This window comes from Triticum dicoccoides, chromosome 7A, assembly GCF_002162155.2.
Source record: "Triticum dicoccoides isolate Atlit2015 ecotype Zavitan chromosome 7A, WEW_v2.0, whole genome shotgun sequence".
Taxonomy (NCBI): domain Eukaryota; kingdom Viridiplantae; phylum Streptophyta; class Magnoliopsida; order Poales; family Poaceae; genus Triticum; species Triticum dicoccoides.
This window is the reverse complement of record NC_041392.1, coordinates 576,459,033-576,467,597: the sequence shown is the minus strand read 5'-3', so window position 1 is coordinate 576,467,597 and position 8,565 is coordinate 576,459,033.

Sequence of the window (8,565 nt, the reverse complement as noted above, 5' to 3'; positions counted from 1 at the left end):
GGCGTTTGCCTCCCCGTTTTACCGCGTCGTCGTCGTTGGGCCGTCACGCCGCGAGATTCTTTACTTGGGCTTTCAGTTTGGAGAAGCTGTTGTTTGTTTAGCCCGTTAGTACCTTGAATTTGTTGGCAGACACAACTTTTAGTCCCACCTCGCCTTATTTAGTTCGCATACACGGGAATAAAAGGACAGCTCTTGCAACACTGTGGCTGGGCTTTGTCGCGTTAGCCTGTCACCCAAGCTCATTTGTGGGGGAGCAAAAGTTAGTCACAGATCTTGCTGGGCCTTGTGGCTCGGGGCCTTGTTACCCAAGAACATTTGTGGGGGAGCAAGAAGTAATCTGTGCACTAACTTTTTAATATTTTCTACTATACATTTTAATGTGATTTTTTTATGGTTTTGCTAAAGCAAAGCACATCTGGATGTGCCCTACATTGCACATATAAGTCATAGGTCATTGATTTTAGGTGGAGATTCATGTGGGTATTTTTTGTTCTTCTTTATGTTTGATTGAGTCGTTTAAATGTACAATACTAAGGCACATCTAAATGTGCCCTAAACATGCCTTTTCTTTTCAAACCAGGGACTTTCACTATAATTTTTATCTATTAAGCATGTATTTTTTTTCTTTACAAAGTATGTCCAATTTTTATGTTGCCCTTTGGCAGGATAAATATTAACTTTAATTATCATTATAACGTCGAATCAAATTTCTGCAAGATGGTTTCCTTATCACGGGGTGATTTATCATGTGTGAGACGAAAAAAAGCCATCGAATTAAGAGAGGATTGATGGAAGAAAGAGGACCCTCTAGCTAGGGTTTCTCCCGCCTCCCGTTGGTGCCACCATCGCTTATCTCGTCTCCTATGGTCTTAGGGTCATGGAGACGCGGTGGATCCTGGCCTTGCCGGTGGAGGGCTTCGTTTTTTTTCATCATTTTTTTGTTTTTGTTAGGGTTTGTGCCATGCTCAGAGTGGCGAGATGGTGACAACACTCTGAAGATGGAATAAGATTCTCCTCGCATAGTCCCAGTTCTGGTGGTGTTTCTAGCATCGCCGGAGGGCGCGTGGAGGTTTATTTCTGGCGGATCTCACAGGATTCAGTCTCCGTTCATCTGTATTCATGTGTCTACAAGTTAGATCCTTTCAATCTACGCTTCTCTGCATCGTCAGCGGTTGTTATTATGGTGTGTTGGTCATATGATGCCTTAGCACAACAACTTTCCGACTGTCTACTACAACAAGGCTTACCCGGCTCCAATGAGGGAGGGTGAAGACGGCGGCACGGCTCGCTCCAGTGATTGTGGTCGTCGCTAGGCGATCTACAGACCTGGATGTATTTTTTTACTTCCGGTGTTCTTTATACTACCTTTTCAATTTATGAATAGATCAGAAGATTTCACGCAAAAAAAAAAGAATTAAGAGAGGACGAGCAATCTAGGCATCTTGTTTGACCTCCACGCTTTAAGTTCTTAGGTTCCACACTTTTCGCTTGCTTGATTTAGCATGGAGCTTTAATCTGGAGAACCTAGTGAGTAATTCATTTTTTTACTTGGAGTAATACACTATATTGATTTGACTTGTGATGCTTCGATGTGGCACACAGAAAGGAACTTTGGTCCCAGATGTGTGTCATGCAATTCAGTTTACACTGGATGGGTTACAACACATTTTGCCTTGTTACCTAGTCCCTCCGTTCATTTATATAAGGTGTATTTGTTTTTTGATAAAATTTCAAAATGTAAGGTGCATTTCTTATATTTCCTTATAATTCCCTTGTTAGTCCTCCAGAAAAGGTAAGTATCTACTTTCTGATTGCCTATATCTCCCCTTGTAACAGAAGAAGAAAAGTATCTTTTTATCGATTGCATGTATCTGTTACTTTCCTGTACTAACTGATTTACTTGGCACTAATCAACAAATTTGTCAAGGATAATTTCGTCCTAACTAGTCTATAATTATGTGCCTTGGTCACCGTCCTGAAAATAATACACGTTACATAAAGGAAAGGAGGGAATATTATGCTAGGGCAACTCCAGATTTTGGAAATGCTCACCATCCTATAAGTACAAGTATTTCTTTAAAAACTACGCTGGGTAAAAATATAAAGAAATAGCCCATTTTAAGTAGTTTCACAATCATTTTGTCAATAAATACAAAACTATGCATTTTGGACTTCCAACAAAACATGAGTGGCTCACTTGTTATTGATGCAATAATGTATAGATGATGATCCACAAAAGTAGGGGGTCACAACACAAATTTATTGACTCGATACAAAAGAGCCAAAGAGTATTTAAAAACTTTAGCAGTTGGCAATTATGTTGTCAATTCAACCACATCTGAAACAAATGCTTGTTTGAAAGAAGTGATGTATGTGGCAAAGCAGTATCATAGTAACAAAAATACCCAACAGTTGCCAAGTCGAAGTAAATTTAAAGAGAGCAACAATAGAATTAAACGTAAGCATATGGATCAATATTTGGGACATTGCATGGATGATTTCAAAAAATATAATAATTCAGTGGGGATCACACTAGCGAAGAAAAAAGGGCATCAATTGCCGCAAGAGCTATATCTTGGTTATAGCGAGATATATGCTCTGCTCGCTTGAATAAACTCCCTCGCGCTTTGTTTCTGGGCCGACTTTATTTAGCGGTTTGCTCGTTTCTTTTCCTCGCTCGCTTGGGAGATCGTTGTACTGGTTTTTGGTTAGGTTTTCTATGGTTGTATTTTTCTGTTTTGTTTATTTTCTCGCTGTTTTGTATGTTCTTTTTTTTGGGTTTAACTGTTTTTGTTTCTTTCCTTTTCTATAATTTCTTCCGGTTTACTCTGTTTTTTTATCGGTTTTCATGGACTTCCTTTTATTATATATTCTCCTTTGGTTTTTTCCTTCGCATTTTTTCTTGGTTTTTTCTTTGGTTTTGATGTTTCCATTCTTTTTCAGTGGTTTTCTTCTGTTCTTTTGCTTATTTTTCGGTTTTCATTAGTTTTCCTTGTTTCTTCCTCAATTTTTTATTGGTTATTTCTTTGTTCAACACATATCTACTTTTTTCCAGTACACAATGTAATTTTCAGTGTAGACGTGAAACATTATGTTGATACACGTTGAACATTTTTCAGTACAAGATGTATGTTTTGAAAATATAAGTTTTACTTTTTGAATACAAGGTAAACATTTTTCAAGTAACTAGTGAACATTTTTATTGGCAATAAATATGTTTTTCACACATAGTGTACATTTTCATATACATGTTTAACATTTTGTAAAGACATAGTTAGCATTTTTAAAATATATGGTTTTTTATGTCTACTTTTATTTCATGTCGGTTGAACATTTTTATTGTACATCAGAAACATTTTCTATACACATTTAACATTTTTAGTGCATGATAAAGTATTTTCTCATAAACACTATTTTTAATACATTTTCATTACATGACAAACATTTTTTCTATATGCATTTAGAATTATTTAAATGCTTGATTAACGTCTTTGAAATTCTTTATTAACATTTTTAAATGCTCGTTTGACATTTTTTAATACATATCAACTTTTTAAATACACATTGTATATTATTTGTATACATGATAAACATTTGTTTCTACACGTATTTAACATATTTCCAATGTTTGATGGGCGACGCTAGGCGTCGGCCGGCGGACATGTTATAATGATCCGCCGGTTGGACAACCGTTGGATCAGAGCGCTGACAGCCGTTCGATGTAACCACCTCGCGTCGGCTGATCCCTCTTTAATTTCCGCGACAACGGTTCTGTTTCAGAAACAGACTCCCTTGTCCACCGTCCCCAACAGAGTTGCGCCCAGAATGATGTCGCCCCCAACCACCACAAAAAATCAGCTGCCGCCGGCACGCGGGGGCAAGTAATCCTTGTTCCCTTTGTCGTATTCCTGCAACAAGATCATTGTTGCAAAAATTGCAAGAATATCTCCGGCATCTTTCCTAGATTCCTGTAACAAGATCCGTGTTGCAAAAATTGCAACAACATCTCCGACCTCATCTATGCACTCTTGCAACAAGACCATTGTTGCAAAAAAAAACTTCTATGTATTCCTTGTTCCAAAAATTACATCATCTGCGACCTCTTCTCCATATTCCTGCAACAAGACCTTTGTTGCGAAAATTCCGCCTGAAGCACTTGTAGTATCATGTAGTAAATTTCATCCAAATCTCGATGGTGAGTAACACAGGCATGTAACATCTGGGGCCTAGCCTACAACGCCGGAGCCTTGAAGTAGGCATGCAATGCATCTGGTCAACAAGGTATGTCCCATGCATGAGGCTTGTCCCCGATGCAGCAGCATAGTATGGAGGAGAGGGGAGATGAGAGAGATGGATGAGCAGCGCCGGCTCAAGGAGAGAGAGTGGGGGAAGATGGAAGCAGACGGGGTGGATGAAAGGAGAAGAAAACGATCCCACCGAGAAGCTTCAGGAATGAGAGGCGTGGACATTGGCGTGAGGATAAGAACGAACTGGTCCCATAAGGACACGCGTCGCAAGCGTGAGGAAGCGGATGGGCAATGAAAGATCAGTCGGTTGAAGCTAATCATTTCCCATGTTTGATTTACATTTTTCAATTTTTGACGCATTATTTTTTAAATATATTTTTAGAATATTTGGGAGTATAAGAGTTAAAAAGAAAAAGAAAGACAAGGGGGGTTCTGGCATCGCACGCGCGTAGGCCGGCCCATCTCACGGTCTCCCTACAAACGAGACCCCGACGCCTAAAGGCAACTAAACAAACCGATGCACACCCCCTTGCATCCTGGGCTTGGCCCATTTTATTGAATCTACAAAAATGTTGCAGGTAGTGAGATTCAAAGGAGGAACCTCAAGGTTTCCTTCCGAACATAGTAACTGACACAGACGACTCACCTATTGTGCCTAATAATACTTCTTTTGTTTCATGTTTTGCGCCTAGAAGACACATGTTTTTCGGTTTTGTTTTGGCCAGTTTTTCTTCCTTTTTTCCTTTTTCTTTATTTCCCATTTTCAAAATCTGTGAACTTTTTTTCAATCATAAACTATTTCTTCAATTCGTGAGCTTTTTCAAATTCGTGAACTTTTGTCAAATGCGTGAATGTTTTTCAAATTCACAAATTCATTTTAGTTTTTATGAAGTTTCTAAAAACCCGTGAAGTTTTTTCAAATTTGTGATTTTATCTAAAACATATGAAAATTTTCCATTTTCATGAAGTTTTCCAAAAAAAATGAAATCTTGTAAAATTCGTGAACTAATTTTCAAATATTGTTAACATTTTGAAGTCCACACACTTATTAAAAATTGGTGAAGTTTTTCAGACTCATGATTTTTTTTGAATTCATGAACTTCTTTTCCGAAATTCATGAACTATTTTCAAATCTAGCACTTTATTAAATTAGTGAACTTCTTCCGAATCCGCTTACATTGTTTCAAAATCTATGAATTTTTCAGTATTCACGAACTTTTTTAAATGTCATGAACTTATTTGAAATTCATGATTATATATTAAAATTTTCATGATTTCTTTTAAATTAAAAAAAAACTAAAAATGACTTTTTTCAAACCATAAACTTTTTCTCGATTCATGAAGTTTTATTCATATATTTTGAAAACCGCTGGCCATGTGGTATAGTAGATAAAAACCGCTGGCCATGTAGGACTGTAGTTTTTATTTTCTTTTTGAGGCAAGTTCTCCCTCCGTCCCGACTTGCTAGTCGCAGTCGGGACACACGAAGTAGTACACTAGATCATACTGTAAGTTTCTTTAAGGGAAAGGTCGTACTATAAATAATAACGAAAGAAAACCAGCAAACTTCATAAACCGAGCAGGCGCGAGAGGGAGGTGGCCTTATTGGGCTGCGGCCTATGAAGAAAGCTAGCAAGCGCCAGCTATCCTTTTTGGCGCCTAAAGCGTTGCATAGGAGCTCTCAAACGGAATATGGATGCGCCCATCAATCGCCACGAGGACACATTATACAGAAAGAGCCATATGCAGATACTGGAAAGTGGGCCAATCCGTAGCATCACTTTGAGTGAGCTTTGATTCTTTTTTCAACAACGGATGAATTTTATAACTTAAAAATGAAGCACCAAGTGGATACAAGCATGAGTACATATTTGGCCTCTGCATAGTTAGGATGCACACAGGCAACACTAACACACAAAAAAAGCACTATTAGATGTACCACCCTCACCTGCATTGCAATGCTTCGACTATTATATTTGTACTGAATATGAAATACCATCATATCCCATAGGATTCATATCGATATATGGAGCACAAATCATTTTCTTGAGGATAACAGAAGGCCGGTAGAACCAAAATAAAGGAAAGAGGAAGGAGATATATTGGAACAAAATTTCCGAGAGCTGCACTCTTTTGCTATTAGGGGCTCCTTGTCTGTCCAAGAATTTTGTGACTCTGGAAGCTGGATTGAACAGCTCCACACTCCTTTATCCAACACAGCCTACAATCAATTCATTCAACTTGGGGGATATTATCCCCTCTCCGGACAGATATGGGAAGGATAAATGGACTTGCAATGGCCTTCAAAATAAATACTCTTCAATGCACATGTACAAACACCTAATGGGTAATGAGGAGGTACACCCTATTTTCAAGTTGACTTGAAAGAGCTCTAGCAGACTCAGACATAAGATATTTTTTTGGTTAGTAGCCCACAGTAGAATCAACACCAGATCACTCCTACAGAGAAAAGGCATGCAACTGAACAATCCTCACTGCCGAAACTACAATCAGAATGCTGAAGAGACAGCCCTTCACCTGCTTTGGGACTGTAATTTTGCACAGGATTGTTGGAACACTCTAATTCCCATAAGTCAAGAGGTACTTCAATATACGAGGAAACACTACTGGCGATAGAAAAACTTCCACAACAATTTGTCACAGAAATAGTTATTCTTGGATGCTGGAATACTTGGAATAAGAGAAATGGGAAAGTTTTCAGAGGTCTGCCACATACGGTACATTTTTGGCGTTTTCACCTCAAGCAAGATCAGAAGCTCCTACAGCACAAGCTAAAGGCGAAGCACTTTCAAAGCTTCAAACAGTGGCTAGATAACATGTTTTAAATCAGCTCTAATGCTTCCAAGAGCAGGAATTGACTAAGTTTTCCTTGTATTTAGGGATCTTTTGATCCCGTCGTAACATACTTTTATTTTATTTTAATGAAAATATACCATAGAACAATTGTTCTACGGTTTTCGGTTCAAAAATAAATAAAGGAAAGAGTTTTTCTTTTGACACACCTGCTCTACAACTGATGCTGGCTTACAAGTTACAACCCGAGATTATAAACCTGCAATGCCAACCTGCGATGCACGAGGCTATCTCTACAGCACCCATCTAAGAGCATCTCTAGCAGACCTCGTATAATGCCGACCCGCAAATTGTGTTTACAGACAGATGAGATTTGCGGATTGAATTCGTGCGTTGCAGATCAGACCTCGTATATGAAACTATAAAATTTTAAGAAAAGCATTCGCCAGAGAAACTTGCAACGACATTGATCATACATTAGTTCATCTACATTGATCATACTAGTGGGGGAATCTGTGGGCCCGAGCCTAGATACCAAAAATCGATGAGCTCGCGGCAGCGACGGCACGGCGGAGGAGCCGGAGGAGCTAAGTCCTCGTCGGAGGGGTCGAGGTCGATGAAGAACTTGGCTTGCTCCACCTTCATGGAGGCGGACCTGCAACGCCGCAACACCCGTCTGGGGAACATCTGCTCGTACTCGAGCTCGCGTCGGCGGCGCACTTCGCCCTCCTCCCGCTCCCTCGCCGACCGCTCCATGACGACACGCTCTAGGTGCTCCTCCTGCCCCGGGGGGAGGTAGTCCTTGGGGTCAATCACTCCTCGACGCGGCGGCGCCTCGGCCTCGAGCTTGACGGCGAGCGGCCCAAGTTCCTCCGGCTCTCTCTTCATCGGACTGAGCCACGAGCTCGAGGCGCCCGCGGACAAGCTCTCTGCGGCAGAGGAGCCGAATGAGGCGTGGTGGCGGCGGGCAAGCTTGCGCTCGAACTCGACCAGCTCGCGGCGTTCAAACGTTGGCGGCGACCGGCTACCGCGGTTGAGCCACCTCCGTGCGCCCCGCTTGCGTGCGGCGTCGGATCTGGCGCGACGCTCTGCGTCATCCCCAGAGCTCCCATAGCACTCCATGGCTTTTTCAGGCTCGCCTGCGGCGAGAAATTGGGCGGAGGAGGGGAATCGCAGCGGAGCGGCGGCGAAGGCGGATAGGGTTTGACCTGTATCCGAGCGGTGAAACCACATATATAGCAGTGGGGCATATATAGTGGTGGGGAGAGACTTTTTGCGGGCCACAGTAAATTTTTTAGGGCCGGGCCGCGGATACGGTGTCTACTCTGGCCAGAAAAACAGGCCGAACCCGTATACTCACCGGAATTATACGGGTTCGGCCCTTTTACGAGGTTTGACCCGTATCCGAGCAGTGAAACCGCATATATAGCGGTGGGGAGAGACTTTTTGCGGGCCATACGGGCCAGGCCACGGATACGGTGTCTACTCTGGCTAGAAAAACGAG